This window comes from Panthera tigris, chromosome B2, assembly GCF_018350195.1.
Source record: "Panthera tigris isolate Pti1 chromosome B2, P.tigris_Pti1_mat1.1, whole genome shotgun sequence".
In the NCBI taxonomy this organism is placed as follows: Eukaryota; Metazoa; Chordata; class Mammalia; order Carnivora; family Felidae; genus Panthera; species Panthera tigris.
In genome coordinates, this window is record NC_056664.1 from 45,627,315 (window position 1) to 45,647,875 (window position 20,561).

The window sequence follows — 20,561 nt, forward strand, 5'->3', positions numbered from 1 at the left end:
TAGAACCCAAATCTCTGTGTATATAAGTATATACATGAATGTGAAAAAGGGTTTTTCTGACTCTATCTGGTACTTACTTTTCCAAGTTCTTGCTCCTCCAGATTAGGTGATATTTTAGAAGAGAAAAAGCATCTAAAGCAGCCTCTTCCGTACTTAAAATGCTCACACATGCTAATCCATGAAATAGAAGTAGGAGTGGGGAGATATGGCAGGATAAATGGCTTCCATGGCATAGAAAACAATCACAACAATTCTAAGACGATGAGGTTCCAGGCCTCACTAATGTGGTATTACTAGTGATGTCTCCATAGAGAGAGCTAATAGTTACTTCGCACACCCAGGTATTTCACGTGAACCCATCTCCTCTCTCTTGAACGTGTGCAGTTTATTTATTTGTTTTTGATAGAAACCAAATATAGATATTTTGCTCAATTCCTATTAGATTTCAACCTCTCTTTGGTGCCCATTTTTCTGGCCTGTTGATTTTGCCGTCCAGTGAATTAATTCATCATTTATATCCGTATTTTGGATATATGGATGCATATATCTGGATGGTAAGCATTCTGGGCTTTCATTCAGGCTCTGAGGTAAATCTTGAAGAGGACCAAATGTAGGACAGAGAGCTTTCACAGCTTTCTATACCCCAGTTTGTACATAGTGAAGATCAGAATTTAGATGATGAAAGGCTTCCCATGAAAGCATGGTCATTCAAGAAAATTCTCCCTGGAATTACTAACATCAATGTTCCTTTCTTCCTTTTACCTGAAAAAAAATGCAGAGTAAATAAATATGGTATAGATTATCATATATATCACATATATGATCGTATCTAACAATAATCTGTGTTACTTATAAGTTGACTAAATTTTATAGAATATAAATAGATGCCTTAACATCGCCAATCTAGTAAGTGTTACAGCCTGATCACAAGACTGGTTACTGATTTAGAAGTCTGTCTATTAAGTACTATTCTCTCTAAATACTCACCTAAGTTTTCTTTTAAAATTTTTTTAAATGTTTTTATTTTTGAGAGAGAGAGAGAGAGAGCAGGGGAGGGGCAGACAGAGAAAGACACAGAATCCGAAGCAGGCTCCAGGCTCTGAGCTGTCAGCACAGAGCCCGACATGGGGCTTGAATTCATGGACAGTAAGATCATGACCTGAGCTGAAGTTGGACGCTCAATGGAGCCATCTCAGGTGTCCCAGTTGCCTAAGTTTTCTATGTTTCTCTTTTGTTTCTATGTTTCTCTTTTGGACCTACTTTTTTCCTCCTTAGTCTGTCTTTCTTTCTTTCTTTCTTTCTTTCTTTCTTTCTTTCTTTCTTTCAAATGTTTATTTATTTCTGAGACAGAGACAGAGCATGAGTGAGGGAGGGGCAGAGAGAGAGGGAGACACAGAATCAGAAGCAGGCTCCAGGCTCTAAGCTGTCAGCACAGAGCTCAACGCGGGGCTCGAACTCACAAACCGTGAGATCATGACCTGAGCCAAAGTGGGTCTCTCAACCGACTGAGCCACCCAGGCGCCCCCCTCCTTAGTCTTTCATTTAACCTTGTCCTCAGTATGGAAAGCTGGCAGTGGCAAACCGTCAGAATCACCATCACCTTCTAAAAACAGCACTCCAGCTGCCAGAAAGGAGCCCTGAAGATCCTTAAAACTTCTGCTTTATAAGGGGTTCTCCATGGACACTTTTAAAAACGCTGTGGCTTCATGTCAATGTATACATGATGTTTCCCTATACATAATTGCTACATAATTGTTTTTAAAGTTGAATTCAAGAATAGTTCACCAGAGCAAATATCACGAGATGTTTTCCCAAGCAGTATGTAGACAGTCTCAAGGGTTTTAAAAAGTAAAATGGCTTTTCATCTTTGGGAGATGGTGTCACTGTGTTTCTTACTGAAGCATGGAATAACTTAGCATTTCTCTTAGGCGGTCATGATTTAGAAGATAAAATCCATATCACTGGATTTGATCATTCAAGTAAAATTTCAGGACTTTTTTTTTTTTTTGTCTGAATGCTTATACTGTTGCTAGGTGCTATGTAAGCTGCTTCAAATGCAGCCATATGATAACAAAGAATAATAAGACAAGGGCCTATCCTCAGATAGAGGAGATCCATAATCAGCACTATGTAATGTTAGACAGAATTACATACGCAAATAACAGGAACATATCCTAGATAATGAGCTAAATAGATGTTCGATAGCATAATGTGCTGGAATCCAGCATATAAACTAGAATCCAGCATTTTAAAATGTAATTGTTTTTGACATTATTGCTGATTGAATCATTGTATTCACTTGGGGTGGCTATTATCAACAGCCATTCTTGAAATACTTTCTAATTTAGTCACTAAAATGCAAACTTAGTTTTATATTGATGGTTTTGATTGAATATAAGTAAAATTTCCCTAAGAAGTAACTGGTTTTCACGGAGGGGGGCTGGGACACTACAGCATGTCCTGAGTTTATCCATGACATTAAATCATAGGATCCAACACAAATGAAAAAATGTGGTGAAAATTTCCTGAACATTTGTGAAAAAGGAAATACTAAAGAGCAGACTTGAACTAGTGTTTGAATCAGAGAAAGTCAAGTAACTGTGGGTCATATTTGCCTTTTAAAAATCTAATTATCTTTTATTTATCTTCTTATCAAATCACAAATAGAAGAACTACTAATACATTGGACCCTTTTTAATGTGTGCCAATTTTATACCTTACTTTACTGAGTAAAGATTGAGATTTACTCTAAATTTCCAAATATCAGTAGCCATACTGGTATATATCTGCTGTCATGTTATTGTCCCTCAGGTTAAAATCCCAAGGAATTCCCTTAAGTATTGAATGCCCCAATTATTCTCACTTATTGAGCTAGTATTCACATTACACTTACAAGTATACACTGGTTTATGCATGTGTAAGTCATGTGCATTCATGGACACACATTGTCATTTTATGGGAAAAAATTAGGAACCCTATGGGAAAGGAAGTTCAGGATTGGAATTCATATTTCTTAGTCCTCGAAAAATATATAAATGCCTCTTGAATATTGAACGACATAGTAGTTGTTTCACCTGATTTTTATCCTTTGAACTTTCCTGAGGACAAACACTCTATGTGATTGACTAGAGACTTCATCTGTTGTATGCAAAAACCGAGGCCAGAGAGGTAATGTGACTGTCCCCAAATCACATACCTATTAGGCTCTTCAACTACAGCATTTCTAATTATAGTTGTAATCTTTTAAAGCATATATGCATTATAACTAACTCTAAAAGTCATGCAGCTGGTACAATATAGAGAAAGCATTTCAAGCCAGAACTCTAAAGCCTCCTGCTTTTACTATTGTCATGGAGGGAGAGGAAACAGCATGACAGACACGGTCATTTCCCAATGCCCTGTCTGGGAAACATTATTCCCCATTCAAAATTTGAGCATGAGAGATCTTCATTTTTATTGCTTGCTTCACCATCCCCCATCTCAGGGCAAGAAATCCATTGCATATGACAAAAAGAAATGTATTTCATTTTTTTCTTGCTTAGTTTGCTCTATTTTGTTAACATGTTTCTCCGATAACATGTCAAATTCTGAAACGGTCAGTAAGTTGGCATGCTAAGTCTTGGGAAGTCCATTTTCTAGAATTTATTTTTACCACCAAATAGTCTTTGCAGATGAAGAACCATGACATTGAGCCAAGTTAACTGTTTGGGGGCAGATTTTTCTCATGGGTGGCATCCCATATAGTTCTCCCTTGTCCTGGTCACCCAACAGATAACTCATTGTTGCCGTAGCTAATTTTCATTGAGTTCCTACTGTGGTTGGCACTTTACATGGATTAGCTTGTGAAAATCTCATAATTACTTTTTCAGAAAGATCTTGTTAGAATCCATGTATTACTTGATATCACAAACGAGGCCCACTTTTTGGAATGTTAGGCAATTTTGTAATGATCACCATCTCATCTACAGATCAATGAAGAGATTATTGAGGCTTGGAACTTTCTCTGTAACTTGGCCCTCAATGGTTTCTGCCTTAGCCTACATCAGTTACTTTGGCCACTTTTCATTGCATATGAGCATGCTTATATCCAAGGGAATGGAAACTAATTCTAAAAGTAAAATTTTGTTAGATTTTCATGTTAGCTATTTTATAACATAGAGGAGGAAAGCTTTCCCCTTCTCTTTTAGGTTCTTTGGTCTAATAATTAAATTGACATGGACCAATTAACAGAAGAAAAAAAATTAATTCTGTACATACAGTAGCCTAATTAAAATGATGAGAATCAAGAAAGTGACCAAAACAGGCAGTTTTATACTTTTTTATAGTTAGATAAAGGAACAACAAATTCATGAAGAATTGAGACAAAGAAGTTTGAGCTTGAGCTAGTAAATTAGTAAGGAGGTAACAAATGCATGCAGTCTTCTGGGACCTAAATTCCTTATGATCAGGATGTCCCATTTCCTCCTAAATACAGAGGCTACCTTGCACATGGGAGTTAGTACCTGCTCTCAGGGGGACAAAGGAGGGTTAGAGTGTCCTTCTCGCCCTGTCCATTTCTCAAGTAACTTAATTTAAAATATCAATATGCCAAAGTGTCATATTTGTGGTTGCATGTTCTACTCTCCTTAAATAAAATGAAGGGAATGTACATTTACAAGAAAAAGCTCATTTTTATACTTATTAGAAAAAATGCAGTAGAATTTGTCTGATGTATGTTCTTTAACATCCTATCCTACTTTTTCTGTTGTTCTTCTATTTTTTTATGAGTCTTTGTTATTCAAAATGTTCTTCCAATTGGCCACATGCTGCAAAGTCATAATTGTTAGAAACAATCAAAAACAATCCCATTTTTACCTTTTGTTCATTCATTCAAGAAATATTTACTGATCATCTACAATGCTCATGGCATCATCTCTGGCAGTGAGAAGGCAATGATAAAAAGAAACCCCTGGCTTCAAGCATACTAAAAGTTTGGGTTGACATATTCTTTGTTAGTACTGTATGCTCTGTTTTTTAAATCATGATATTATGATGAATTATAAGAGATATGTAGTTGATCTTTGTCCCCTTTCTGGGACAGAGCTCCTAAACCCCTTGGAATTTCCTAAGTAATGGGAGTGTTACAGGTGTGGTGGCTCTTGTTATTATAATGTCTAATGTCCTGACTTTTGGAATGCCCCTAGGTCACCTGAGGATGGGGACTGGTCACTGGAGGAACCAATCCTTTGATAAGAGGATTGGAACATTCAGTTCCACTTCCTGACCTCCCAGAAGGGGTAGGAATTGGAGGAAAAAAAAAAAAAATCACTGACCACTGATTTAATCAACTGTGCCTATTCAATGACGTTTCATAAAAACTGAAGGACAGTGTTATGAGATTTTCCATGTTGCTGAACACACAGAGGCGTTGGTGCCACTCAAATCCAAGTTCAATTGACTGTCACTGGCAAGGCCAATCCTCAAGAGACTGGTTTTGATTGGAAAGGAATAGGAGCTTTATTCAGGAGACCCACCCACCTGGGGAGAAGGTGGACTCTTGTCCAAAGCCCAACACTGAGGTTTCTGCCTGGTGCCGAGATTTTTATTTTATTTATTCTTTTTATTTATTTATGTTGAGAGAGAAAGTGAGCGCAGGGTAGGGGCAGAGAGAGAGAGCAAGAGAGAGAATCCCACGTAGGCTCTGTCTGCACTGTCAGCACAGAGCTCTACATGGGGGTCGATCTTATGCACGTGAGATCATGACCTGAGCTGAAATCAAGAGTCGACGCTTAACCAACTGAGCCACGCAGGCAGCCCCTGGCGCAGAGATTTTTAAAGGGGTTTACTCAGGTAAGAGAGTACAGTAGTCTACGACGTTTCTTGATCGCGTGCAGACTGGCTGATGCCAGCTACAGAATTATCTGGGTGCTGGGAGGTTGTGCAAGAAGTTCTAGTTCCTTGGTGCTTGGGGTGCAGACTCGTGCAAAGGAATCTGGTTCCTTGGTACCCAGGGACAGTTGGGCGGGGATACTTTGTCCTTTGCGCAAAAGACGGCAAGGTCTACAGATGCACAAAGGGAGGTCAGTAAAGTTATCTGGGTGACCTTAAAAAAGAAAGACGTTTTACTAAGAGATTGCTGGGCTAGTAAGAAAGCCAAGGTGGTTTCAAACAGACTCGCTGGCCTCTGTGGCCTGGGAGAGTTCTGATCCTTCATTCCCCAAGGCCAGTGGTCTGTAAATCTCAAAGAAAGTAAATCGATTCGGTTACAGATCAAGGACCTGAGGTCAGCAAGCAAGGAGTCTGTTACTTTGAGGCTGGTTAACCCTTAAGATTGGCTGCAGCTTTTGTTAGTTGGGAGAGTGATGTGTCTGGAGATGTCACTGATGCCAGCACCTGTTCCCACACGGTGCCCTATCCATCTTTTCTGTCTGGCTCTTCTTGAATTATAGATATCTGTATCTATATCTATATCTATATCTATATCTATATCTATATCTATATCTGTATCTGTATCTGTATCTGTATCTGTATCTGTATCTGTATCTGTATCTGTATCTATATCTATATCTATCTATATCCTTTTGTAACAAACTGGTGCTCTAGTAGGTAAAATGTTTCTCTGAGTTCAGTGACCTTCTCTAGCAAATTAATCAAACCCAGAAAGAAGGTTGTGGGAACCTCTAATTTATAGCCTGTCAGTGATAAGTACAGGTAACAACCTGCGCTTGCAAATGGCATCCTGAGTTGGAGTCCAGCTCAGGAGGAAGTCTTTGGAACCTCTAATTTGTAACCGGTGGGTCCGAAGCACAGGTAACAGCCTGGGCTGACAACTGGTATTTGAAGGAAGGGCAGTCTTGTGGGACCGAGCCCTCAACCTGGGGGATCTGATGCTACCTCCAGGTAGATAGGGTCAGGAAGGAGTTGAGTTCCAGGACTCCCTACTGGTGTCTGAGTATTGCTTGGTGTTCTGCAGGATGAGCCAGGTCCCCCGCTGCCCCCCCACCAACACACAGGTTGGAATTGGATCCAGGAACCCCCCAAAAGGTATTCACGACACAATTTGTATTTGCTAAAGTCTATTTTATCCTCCTACTCTTTGGTCTGTGAGACTAAGGAAAGATTTCAATGTGTCATAGAATTTTGGACTTGGGAAAAACTAAATGTACTGAGGGCCTCAAATGGGCTACATGGTTCCTGGAGAGGGTCTCATATGTTGTAAACAGACACTGAAGAAAGACTCTTGGCCGTCTTCATATATTATAATCAACCCAGAGACGCTAAGTGACGCATCCAAGTTCACACAATTATTCCACATCAGAGCACTTTATCTTCAGACTCAAATTCCACTGTTCTATTCACATACACTCTGACCCTTCTCTGAAGAGGCTCGCAGTACATTCGACAGCTGGAATTTATAGATTGTGGAGAAATGTACCTACCTGGGGCGGGAGTTGAGAGCATAGATGGGCGTTGACAATCTGGGTTGAGATACCACCTCTGCCTACTGAACCCCTTGTCTCTATTTTTCTCTCTTTAAAATTGAGTGTTAATAATGGTGCCGGATATGAGTGGTTGTTGTGGACTATATAAGTCAGCAGAAACTTAGCACCTAGTAATTGCTATATATTTGTTAACTTTAAAGAGATCATGTGATTTTTAAAAATACAGAGACAGAAACCCATGGGGGAGGGGAAGGAAAAAAAAAAAAGAGGTTAGAGTGGGAGAGAGCCAAAGCATAAGAGACTAAAAACTGAGAACAAACTGAGGGTTGATGAGGGGTGGGAGGGAGGGGAGGGTGGGTGATGGGTATTGAGGAGGGCACCTTTTGGGATGAGCACTGGGTGTTGTATGGAAACCAATGTGACAATAAATTTCATATATTGAAAAAAAAAAATACAGAGACAGGGGCTCCTGGGTGGCTCAGTCAGTTAAGCGTCTGACTCTTGGTTTGGGCTCAGGTCATGATCTTGCAGTTCTGTGAGTTCAAGCCCCGTGTCCGGCTCTGTGCTGACAGTGTGGAGCCTGTTTGGGACTCTCTCCTTGTCTCTCTGCCCCTCCCCCACTCGTGCTGTCTCTGTCTCTCTCAAAATAAATAAATAAACTTAAAAAAATACAGAGACATTAACTATGACAATAAAGTAGTGACCTTGATTTCGTAATACAGTATAGCTCTATAATATAGGCATTAGAAGTCAGTTTTTCTTCCAGTTGGAGGTTGATACTACAGGTATGGGCATTAGGGCTGTTGTTTAGCTAAGAATTGTACCGTGAACATAGAAGTTACTTATCTCCAAAATGGACATGGTTGGGGATAGAACAAACTATCTTGGAACTCTGCAGTCTGAGGAAAGAATGGGCTGAAACAAGTAACCTACTGAAAAAACAAAACCAAACAACAATAAAAAAGAGTTACTTATTACTCGACCTGAGCTTACCTCTTTAGCAGGAAAAATAGATAAGAAAATAATGTGCGGTGAGGGCATGGCAGAGGTAAGCCCAGAGGGCAAGCCGTGCACCTGAACTTGCTGCCCAATTCCATGATTAAGGAAATCAGGTACTAGAGTCAGGCCACCTGGCTTTACATCCTGATTCATCACTTACAAGCTGTGTCATCCTCTTGCATGTTATTTAATTCCTCTTTTTCTCATTGTAGAAATAGCTCCCAAGCATAGGTTTTTGTTTTGTTTTGTTTTGTTTTCCCCCAAATGACATTTGTTTCTTAGTTGCAGAATCGAATCCCCCTTCCCTCTGATTCCTTCCTGATAAGGAATTACTTCTCCAAGATGGGTTCCCTGTTGGTCTGCGTCTTGCAAAATTCTATCAAAATCGGCTGTATCTGATGTTGAAGGTCAGCAATCCCAGTTGAAGGCTGAGGTGGCTGAGGCCACAGGACATGTCACGTTGGATGGCTGCAATCACAAGCCTGGGACCCCTCATTGTGCCAAAGATGTGGCTGATGCTACCACAGTCGTGATTACTGAAGGGGCAGATGGTGCACCTGGTCCACCATATTCCATGGCTGCCGCCATAAAGTTGGTTAGACCCCAACCTCTGTCACATCATGGGGAAGGGCTGCTGCTTCCCAACCTATGAATGTTGATAAGAGTGCAAACTTCTGCAAAGGAGCAGAGACCAAATCCATATTCTTTAATCCCAGTTGTATCTGTTCATTTTACCCATCTGATGTTTGTATCTCCATATCTCAATAAAGGCATTTTTCCCTCCCTGAGTCCCCACTTGGCAGAAGCAGCACACATTCCACTTACAGTGCACGACCTGGTCAGAGATCCTGGGGAGACAGAGTAACACACATTTTAACCTGTATTTAAATTACGTCTTTTTCTTTTTTGGCCAATTATCCACTCTCAAGCCAGCCTCAGCCACTTTGGGTGAGTCTCTTGTCCCTGCTTCAGTTCCATGTTTTGTTTATTTGTTTTGTTCTTTGGCATGACAGCTTAGCATTAAGGCTTTAACACCGAACTTTCCAATCAGTTCTATCTTCACTACGCCCTGAGAATAGGAAAATTTTGGTTAAAATTAAACTTTAGTCGAAATGGTCAGACAGCTTGTAATTATAAACTTAAGTTTTTATTCTCTCCCAAACACATCACACTTTGCATTGCTTTTTACAAAGTATTTGTATATATATGTACATATTTAGGGGCAACTACCACAATTACTGGCTAAACAATAAATTGAATGCTGATAGTTCTTTTCTCTGTGTTCAATATTTGGTTTTGTGTAACTGTTTCACCTGCCCATTAAAAGAAACAACCAAAAATGTTCATTTACATTCAGATGTTTGCTATTTTCTTTTCAGTTAAACATGCAAATTGTCATCATTGGCAAATTGACTATACAACAATTAGATGGAAATCGCCTCTTTATTCAATTTTTGTAAAGCATGAGTGTCTCTTCCAGTTTCCAAATACATTTCCCTTTTCCTGTGTTTCGGGTTTTGTGTGATTTTTAGTAATCAGTTCCTTTTAATTGCTTTTTTTTTTTTTTTTTCAAATTCTCCAACACTTGCATCAAGCTGCGCTTTAGAATTGGATTTAGATTTTGTTTTGTTTTCTTTTCCTAGGGTATTATTTGCGGAACATCAACGGTGCCTTATAAAATCCAGAATAAAAGATGTCATAAGAGAGTTGACTCTTATTTTAAACTGAAATGACAAGAGACCAAAACCACTTGTTTTAGTCGAAAAATAAGTCTTTTTTTTGGTGATACTTGGAATATATTCACCATCTTTGCTCAGGCTAGAAGTCTGTGACTGAATATCCTCTGTGACCTTTTAAACTTTCTTTCTCTGGCTCTAGTTCTTGTTTTATTTGAGCCACGTGTTTTGAATGTCTCCCAAGTCTAGTTCCTTGGCTCTCTGCTCTTCTCTATTTATATCCGTCACTCTTAGAGCTTTCCTTTCACCACTATATATGGGTGATCTCTGACCCTGACCTAAATTCTAGCTTTACCTGTCTAAAAGTTGCTAGAATATATTTTTATTGGACATCTTGAGCTAAAAAGCCCACAACTTATGCTTGGTGTTTTATTTTTTATGGTTGCCTCCATTGGTAAAGAATGAGATAAATCTCTACAGTGCCTGCTCAAAAATATTAGTATTCCTGTTTCATTGACTCCTTTTCAGGAAGCCAGTTTGCATGCAAAACAATTTAAGCTGCATCCTATAAACTCACTTCTAAAGAAGTAAATATTATCAATATATATTTATGCTTCCATGCTTTTTCATTATTTATTTTTTACTGGGCTTAAAAAGCATAAGATAAAATTTACCATCTTCACCATTTTTAAGTGTACAGTATGGTTAATTATATGCACATTGTTGTTGCCTTTTTACTCTGTTGATTGTTACCTTTGCTGTGCAGAAGCTTTTAAGTTTGAGAATAGTCCCATTTTTCTATTTTTATTTTGTTGCACGTTGGTGTTTTATGTAAGGAAACAATGCTAAATGCTATGTCATGAATTTTTTTACCCTGTGTTTTCTTCTAGGAGTTTTATAGTTTCAGGTTTTATGTTTATATCTTCAATCCATTTTGAGTTCATTTTTGTATTTTGGTCTATTTGCCAGTACTGGACTGTTTCGATTGCTATAGCTTTGTAATATGTTTTGGATTTAGGATATGTGAGGCCTCTAGCTTTGTTTTTCTTTCTCAAGATTGTTTTGATTAAAGTCTCTGACATTCCATATGGATTTTAGGACACTTTTTCTATTTCTGAAAACAATACCACTGGGATTTTGATATGAATTGAATTGAATCTGTGAATCACTTTGAGTAGTATGAACATTTTAACAATAGTATGTCTTTCAATTAATGAACACGAGACATGTGTCCATTGATTGATGGCTTCTGTACCTTCAGGCATGTTTTGTAGTTTTCAGTTACAAGTCTTTCATATCCTTGGTTAAGTTTATTTATAAACATGTCATTTGTGAACAGAAATATTTTTACTTCTTTCTTTCAATGTTGATGTTTTAAGGTTTTTTTTCTCTTACCTATTTTCTCTAGCTAGGTTTTTCAGTATTAAGTTAAATGGAAGTGGGAAGGGTGCACATTATTATCTTGTTACTGAACTTAGAGAAAAAACTCAGGTTTTCACCATTGGGTATAATGTTACCTGGAAGTTTTTCATAGATCGTTTTTGGCACGATGTAATTTCCTTCTATTCTTAGTATGCTGAGTGTTTTTATCATGAAAAAGTGTTGAATTTTGTCAAATGACTTTTATGCATTAATTGAAATGATTATGTGGTTTTATCTTTTAATGTGGTATGTAGCATTGATTGATTTTTGCATATTGAAACATTCTGGCATTCCAGAAGTAAATCCCACTTAGTCATAGTATATAATCTTAATTTTGCTGGATTTGGTTTGCTAGTATTTTGTGGATGTTTTTCATCAACATTTATTGGGATAAGGGTACATAGTTTTCTTTTCTTATAGTATCTTTGTCTAATTTTAACATTAGGGGTAATTATGGCCTCATAGAATGAATTTGGAAATGTTTCCTCCTCTTCAAGTTTTTGAGAAAAGTTTGAGAAATCTTGGTGTTAATGCTTCCTTAAATGTTTGGTAGACATATTCAGTGAAGTTGTGTAGTCCTGGACGTTGCTTTGTTTTTTTGTTTTTTTGTTTTTTTTGTTTTTACATTTATTTATTTTTGAGAGACAGAGAGAGACAGAGCACAACTGGGGGAGGGGCAGAGAGAGAGGAAGACACAGAATCTGAAGCAGGCTCCAGGCTCTGAGCTGTCAGCACAGAGCCTGACACGGGGCTCGAACCAACGAACCGTGAGATCATGACCTGAGCTGAAGTCAAGTCAGACGCTCAACCGACTGAGCCACCCAGGCGCCCCAGTGGATGTTGCTTTGTTAGATTATTGATTCAATCTCCTACTAGTTATCAGTTTGTTTAGATTAAAAAAAAATCTTTATGATTCAATTTTGGTATGTTATATATTTTTAGAGATTTATCCATCTTTTCTTCATTACCCAGTTTGTTGGTATATAATTATTCATAGTAATTTGTCCTCTGTTGTTTCTGTGACATCAGTGATAATGTCTCTTCGTTCATTTCTGAATTTTATTATTTGAGTCTTTTCTCTTTTTTCTTAGTCTATTAAATTTTTTTTTAATATTTATTTGTTATTTTTGAGAGAAAGACAGAGTGTGAGCAGGGGAGGGGCAGAGAGAGAGACACACACACACACACACACACACACACAGAATCCGAAGCAGGCTCCAGGTGCTGAGCTGTCAGCACAGAGCCCGATATGGAGCTCGAACCCACAAGCCATGAGAACATGACCTGAGCCTAAGTCATATGCTTAACCGACTGAGCCACCCAGACTCATGTGTTTATTTTTTTTTAAGATTTATTTTTAGTTACTTATTTACTTTTTTTTTGAGAGAGAGAGAGAGAAAGAGAGAGAACACAAGTGAAGAGAGAGAGAGAGAGAGAGAGAGAGAGAGAGAGAGAATCTTAAGCAGTCTCCAAGCTCAATGCAGAGCCTGATGTGGGGCTTGATCCCAGGATCCTGGGATCATGACCTGAGCTGAAATCAAGAGTTGGGTACTCAACCAAATGAGCCACCTAGGCAACACCTCATGTGTTTAAGAAAGATAATTTTTTCTTCCTTTTCTTTTTTTAAAAATTTTTAAGTGTTTATTTTTGAGAGAGAGAGAGAGAGAGAGAGAGCAGGGAGGGGCAGAGAGAGAGGGAGACACAGAATCTGAAGTAGGCTGCAGGCTCTGAGCTGTCAGCATAGAGCCCAATGCAGGGCTCGAACTCACAGACCATAAGATCATGACTTGAGCTGAAGTTGGACGCTTAACTGACTGAGCCATCCAGGTGCCCCTTTTCTTTTTCTTTTTTACACTGCAATACTCATTACCTAAACATGGAAGAATATGTCACATATTCATACTTGTGATTTTAAGAGTAGAATAGAAGTCCGAAGATCCTAGGATGAGGCATTGTCTTTGTCTTTTTGGATTGCCATAATAGAATACCATAGACTTCATGGTTTAGTTACAGGAAACAAATTGTCTAATGGGTCCGGAGGCTAGAAGTCCCAGATCAAGGTCCAGCTGGGTCAGTTTCTGAAAAGGGGAGTTTTTTCTAGCTTGCAAATGGCTGTCTTCTGGTTGTGTCTTCATAAGGCAGAGAGAGAATGAACAAGTTCTCTGTTACCAGATCACAATCACTCTTGTGAGCTCATTTAACCTTAATTACCTCCTTATAGGCCCTATCTCCAGTTAGTTACACTGGGGTTTAGAGCTTCCAGATATGAATTCTGGAGGGCACAATTTCATCTAGAGCAGGTGTATATGGAAAGAGGGGAAATATTTTCTGGTTTCGTGCAACATAAATTTGGAACATACTTTCACCAAAAAGAAGATACTGACAACAGACATTGAAATGGACTTTTATTCTAAGATAAATTTTTCTAATTTTTCAATTTCTGCCAGTATTTTTTATATGGATTCACTTGTGGGAAGGGGCAGAAATTCACTCAAATTTTCTGGGGAAAGAAAAAAAAAAACAAGTAATCCTATGGAATTATAATATAGGAATGCAGCCAGATTTCCTAAGTCCTCAACAGCTCTGAAGTCTTTCCTTAACTGTTTGGTACAATGTAAATCTTATACTGAATAAAACTTATACTGAATAGTAACTTAATAGAAAAAAGTCTATTTTAGATATGTGCTGAGCTCCATCATATTATAGAGTTTTGCAGAAACGAAAGAAAACAATACATCACAGAGTTTCAATCATATTCCTAGAGAAAAAAAAATTTCTTTTAATGTATTTTCCTCTCTTAGATTGTCCAAGGTAGAAATGAAGGGAAAAAATTATGTCACACTGTTACCTGACTGTTTCCTTTCTAATGAAGTGATATAGTTTCCCTCTGATAAGAAAATACTAATATCCAGTGGCCTGTTTTCTTTGAATATGAAGGATTTATATGTACATATCACCCCTTCTCTATCATTTGCCATAAATCTCTATACTACCTTGTGGTTACTTAGATGAGGCACCTCCTCCTAATGACTTCAAATAAATATTGAAATGGGCTTAAAAACAAAATCTATTATAAAGTCCAATTTCATATATTTGATTATTTATAATCACATTTAGATGTTCAAATTCAGTTATTTTATTAAAACTCCAAAACTTCCTTTAAAGAAAAATACCAAAGGGGGGAAAAATGACATTATTTAAAAGTCACTGAAAACATTAAGAATTAGATCTGGTCAGAGAAGGCAGTGGTTCATAACCTGAATTAATAGTATACTTGTGTTTGTTCAATGTAGTTTTAAATGGAAGAAAAATCACATGTAAATTGTAGTAAATGCTGAAATGAAGAAGAGAAAATGAGTTCTTCCCTGAATGAAAAATGATGGTCAAGGGAAATAATAAAGAAAACTTTATATACAAATGCCATGTAGGTGGATGTCCAATTCAACATAATAAAACTGACCTTATATTGGCTCTAAATTCAAGATGAAGTTGTCAGTTAATGATACTCACTTTTCAAAGGTGATTCTAGCAATCACTTTGAATCATTGGGAAACTTATGAAATTCTTCCAAATGTTTAAAAAGATCTTCCTCATATTTCTCCTTCTCTTAACTCCTTCCCTCTGAGTTCATATTATTTTCTAGAATGCATCTAACCTGTAATGTAACCTAGAGGGTAGTCATATGGCTGTTAACAGAATTAAATCTTAATGTTGTGAAATGCATAAAGTTTGACTTTCCTGTAGGCTGTCACTTTTTCTCCTGTTTTTTGCTTATTCCCTCATTCATACAACCAGCTATGTGCTAGGAATGAGGTCTTCAAAGCAGATATGACTCCTGCCCTCATGAACTAGTAGTATGAGAAATGGGTGGGCAAACAGATACTAAGCAAATAATCTAACAATTGTGTGAAATAGAAGTATGATAAGCACTATGATTAAAAACAACAACAGGATAATGGATTAGGGAATTTATATAACATGAGGAGTCAGAACAGATGTCCCTGAAGAAGGGTTATTTGATTTGAGACCTTGAGATGGGAAGGGTGAATTAGAGTTGTCTGGGCAAAGGGGTTGTGAGGAAAACATTGCAGACTAATGGAAGGCAGGCCATGTTGAAAAGACTTGATGTGTGAGACTCATGGCACTACAGGGTCCAGAAGAAGGAAATGAGGCCTAGGAGGAAGCAGAGGTGAGAAAAAAACAAAGCTTTTCAGGCATTTAAATAGTTTTGCCTATGTTATATACAGCAGTGAAAGTCTTTGTAAGGATTTGTGGGGGATGGATAATAAGATCTTCATTTAAAAAAAGATCTTTTTGCACTTCCTCTGGAGAATGCATTGCTGAGAGCAAAAGTGGGAGAGAGCTCTTGTCAGGCTAGTGTGATAACCCAGCAGGAGATGACACTAGCTTGGACCAGGATGTTGAAAGTTTTGGAGATGGAAGGAAGAGGGTGGCGTAGAAATATTTAAGATAAAAAAATCAGAAGTAATGGAAGAGAACTATTTTGGTGAGGAGTGCAACAATCCATTTCGAGGTTGAATCCTATGATTCCACCTTATAAACCAGACGTATAGTTTTCTCATTTGCTGGAATGGGGCGACCCTGGGTAAGAAGCAGTTTTGGAGGAAAGAAGATAACGTCACCTTTGGGCTTGGTAGGTTTGCATTCCCTTTAGGGATCTCATGTGGTCATGGAGAGTAGGTGATTGGATATGTAGTTTCTGGACTCAGAAGAAAGATCCTGACTGATGATAATGATTTTGGAGTCATAGATCATCTAAGAGACTGGGGAGGATTTAACGGACAGAACCCCAAGTCAAGGAATATGGGGTCTGGGAGAGGGCCTGGAGAAATGCATATATACAACAGAGGAAAAGAGACAAAAAAAAAACAAAAACAAAAACAAAAAAAAACACCCACCACTGATTCTCATTTTTTTTTTTTTTTGAGACTCTTGTTTATCTTTCTTTTGCTGCTACTTTTCTTGGCAGAATCAAGGACAGCTAAATTCTCTTCTCTTGATGGTTTTAGCTCCCTTCCTTCAGAAGTCCAATGTGTTCATGCTTTTCTACACTGTAATAGAGCATAGGTGGTTACCTATTTCAGGGACTATAGGAAAGTCTCTGCTCATAAAGTTTGCTGGTGAATAAAATACCAAATCAGTGGTTTGTCCTTTGGCTGAAGACTTTGCTTCTGTTAATAGGAAAAACTCATGGGCATTGTATAATTTTAACTAGCAACCGTTTAGTTATCTCTTAATTGGAATGTATCTATAAGAGCATTTCCTGAGAATGCCTTAGAATTGATCACTATTTCTTCTATAATTTGATTATTAAGGAGGACAGATTAAGGATCAAATTCAACATGTGAGATATATACTCATTAGTCAAAGCTTTTTGTTAATTTATTCCTGGGTGTTTGCATTTTAATAGGGATTTAAATTCTCTTTTAAATCAAAGGAACAGAAGCTCTATCGTGAACTATGCCTTGTGGTTATCTTTTGGGACAGGTAGAAGAATCTTCTTAGAATCAGTAAAATTTTATCAGCTGTCATTTAGCCTAGTAATATCCGTAAGCAAATTTCAGTGAAAAACTAAATGGTGGATTTTTTTCTGGTGGAAAAATCTATCCTAAAAATTAGGCACCCTCATTTACATTTCTCTCTCCTCTCATCCCTAAATAAACCTCTATAATTCAGTGTTTATTTTTGTAAAATAGTGCTCAGCAATGTTATGGCAAAGCTATTGTGTAGTTCAAGGACATATCATTAATATTAACTTACATCATAAGGCTTACATCTCCTTACAGCACAAGGAGATGAAAATAATTTGAAAAATAAAAAAAAAACCCACTAAGTTTCATTTGAGTTCTCAGTTTCACCCTCTAGATATCACCTTGATCCCCCTTATGTCTCCTCACCTCACTTAGGGATTATTGAGACAATTGGTTATGCAACTGTCCTCCTAGAAGTTTGAGTAAATGCTTTGTGTTCCTGTTTAGCTCTTTCCATATGTGTATAACCTCCTTGCCGTACTCTAACAGAGAGGAAGGTTTTGGGTCAGAGGGGAGTGGGGAAAATGAAAAAGAAGTGAACTTCCTTTTAATGTTCTGGAGCAGGTCAAGTGGCTGCCTATTACTCTGACTTTTTATAACTTTACTTCAGGAATTTCTTCAGTAGTTAAGATAACTTAATGATTTTTGTCCAATAGCACATTTAGTAAACACACACAGATAGCTGACTGTCTTTCACAGAGTGGATATTAAAATTACCCATAGCCTCTGAAAAAAAAAAAAAAAAAAAAAAATACACAGAGTGATGGAGAGAGGAAAGCACTCAAAATTAAGTTCTAAAATTGATGTTAATCTAAATGGATGCATGAGAAACCAACATGAGAAATGATATGTTTTACAATCACGATGATTTAGACATTTGAGTGTCAATTTTTGTTCATCCTCTGCATTTGCTTGGTTAGGTTCCTTATTTTCATAATAACCTATTATATATGTACTAATCGATTGGCACTACAGCTTTTATTCTAATATGCAGCTCTCTCACAAGGGATGAGATTGGTTCTTAGTGATAAGGTATCTTAGCTTAGGCTGCCGTAACAAAAGGCCATGGACCAGATGGCTTGAACAACAGACATTTGTCACAGTTCTGGAAGTTAAAAAGTTCAAGATCAAGGTGATGGCAGATTCACTTCTTGATGAGGGCCCTCTTCCTGGCTCACCTACAGTGCCTTCTTGCTGTGAGCTCACATGATCTCTTTGTATGCATGTGGAGAGAGCAAGCTCTGTGTCTCTTTCTCTTCTTATAGGGATACTAATTCCATAATGGAAGCTTTTGTGACCTCATCCAAACCTAATTACCTCTCAAAGACTCTACCTCCAAATACCATCACATTGAGAGTTAGGGTTTCAATGTATGAGTTTTGGGAGGACACAAACAGTCATTTTATAACATAAGGTTTATTGAGTTTGGAGAGGAGATGAGAAGAGTCAGGTGTGGTTCCAAAAGCTGGGGAAAATATGGAAAGTAGAACAGGAAAAAAATGGTAAAGGTTGAAAAAGGAGACTATCATATCTAATGGATTTGCTCAAGGGACTGCTCTTAAATAATACTCAGCTGTCCATAACACAAATGGTAGGACCACTAATGAGGGATGTTGAAAGTAATGTTTAACTGAGAGATTCAGCCTCAGGAGTTCTATTTACTTACTTTACCTTTTACCTTCCTCTCCTGAATTCTGCAATATCACGGCATCTATATCAGTTATCTCTTGCTGTGTAACAAATTGCTACCCCAAATAGTGGTATAACAATAAACATTATCTCATAGTTTCTGTAGATCAGGAATCCTAAAACTGGGTGGTTCTGCCCTGATGTCACTCACTGTGGCAGTTAAGATGTCAGTCAGGACTGCAGTCACAGAAGGCTTGGTTGAGGCTGGAGGGTCTACTTTCAAGGTTGCCCATTGGCCATTATTTGGTACTGGCATTTGGCAGGAGGCCTCATTTTCTCACCAGAGGGACCCTTCAACAGGGCGGCTTGAGTATTCTTGTGACGTAACAGATAACTGTCCCTAGATGTCAATCCAAAAGAGAATAAGAGGAAAGTGTAAAGTCTCTTATAACCCAGTCTTGAAAGGCATAGTCCTTTATTTCTGCTGTTGTTAACTCAGGTAAAGCCCTCTGTGGGAAGGGATTATATTAGGCATGAATATCAAAAGGAAGAAATCACTGGAGGGCCATCATGGAGGCTGTGTACCACAACATCTCTTCGAGAATAATTTCTAGAAGTCCACAGAGCAATTATTTTTTTTAATGTTTACTTATTTTTGAGAGAGAGAGAGAGAGAGATAGAGTGAGCACGCACACGCACATGAGCAGAGGAGGGGCAGAGAGAGATAAGGACAGAGGATCCAAGCAGGCTCCATGCTGACAGAAGAGAGTCTGACAAGGGGCTCAAACTCAGGAACAATGAGATCATGACCTGAGCCAAAGTCAGACGTTTAACTGCTTAACCAACTAAGCCACCAGGTGCCCCTAGGTCCACAGAGCACTTGACATCTCCTCTCTTGGTCAATTCTGAAATGTTACCACTCTGTTGACAATGAAGGAGGGACACTAAAATATTTATTTCTTGCTGGACCTTGTCACTTTTTGCTAAGAGCCAGGCTTTAGAAATAATTATGAAGGAAGTAAAGCAAAACTATTTTCTCCCTTTGAAGAAATTTCCTATATCTTCTGTCATTCTTAATATTCGTGTGTGTGTGTGTGTGTGTATGTACATGTGTGTGTGACCAGACTTTTTTTCTGCTTTGTAGTTGATGAGAGATGCCCCTTTCTCCTCTAATATTTGTCCTACATTTTTTTCTTATTTATACTTCTGTTTAATATACTCTCTTTAGGTTCCTTTAATGTTAGCTGAGCTCAATGCTAAAAAAAAAGTTATTTAGTCAAATTTATTTACAAAGTTATAGATTATATTTTATTTGCCCTTCTAGGTGACTTTGTGTGTTTAAAGAATGTCCACTCTCTGAAAATATTGAAAATTGCGATGTGGAATGAGAATTAGAGTCAATTCGGGCCTTTTAGATATTGCTAGTCACAATCTGTGTGGTTTTGGGGATGTCTATTTCGAGTAGGATGGAGTAATTGGTGGCATTTCAATTCTTCCTTTGGGCAAAAAATACCTTACAAAACCAAAATAAATTACAAAACTTTAAAAAATATCAGATGTTGCAGAAGCAAGGAGGACAAGAGGTACTAAAATTCCAGAGAGGGGAGACCTTTCATAGTTGAACTCAGGACCCGCAGCTGTTTTTCCTTTTGAAGACATTTGCCAATTTCGGTTGTGGACTAAAGGCTGGGAATCTGGGCTTGTGGGAGCAGAAGATCATTGCTGGGGATGGTGAAAACAGAGAACCCAGTAGCACTCACATCAGGCTGAAGTGAAAAAAGCCCCGGAGATTCAACAGGGATCAACAGTTGGCTGGTGCCCAAAGAGCAGGGGCCCTAAGAAAATGAAAGGCAAAAATTAAA

General features: G+C 38.0%; 1 long non-coding RNA gene across 2 annotated transcripts; it reads right to left on the bottom strand.

The window, feature by feature from the left end:
• Window positions 1–364: 364 nt before the first annotated feature.
• On the bottom strand, window positions 365–20,536 carry LOC122238387. Of its 2 annotated transcripts, none has more exons than XR_006217298.1 (3): window positions 20,460–20,536; window positions 18,911–19,099; window positions 365–762 (listed from the first exon to the last, which is right to left on the bottom strand). It is a non-coding gene; the product is annotated as an uncharacterized LOC122238387 (long non-coding RNA). The 2 variants fall into 2 exon arrangements; XR_006217297.1 differs by having other exon boundaries at window positions 20,309–20,527.
• Between the last annotated feature and the right edge of the window lie 25 nt (window positions 20,537–20,561).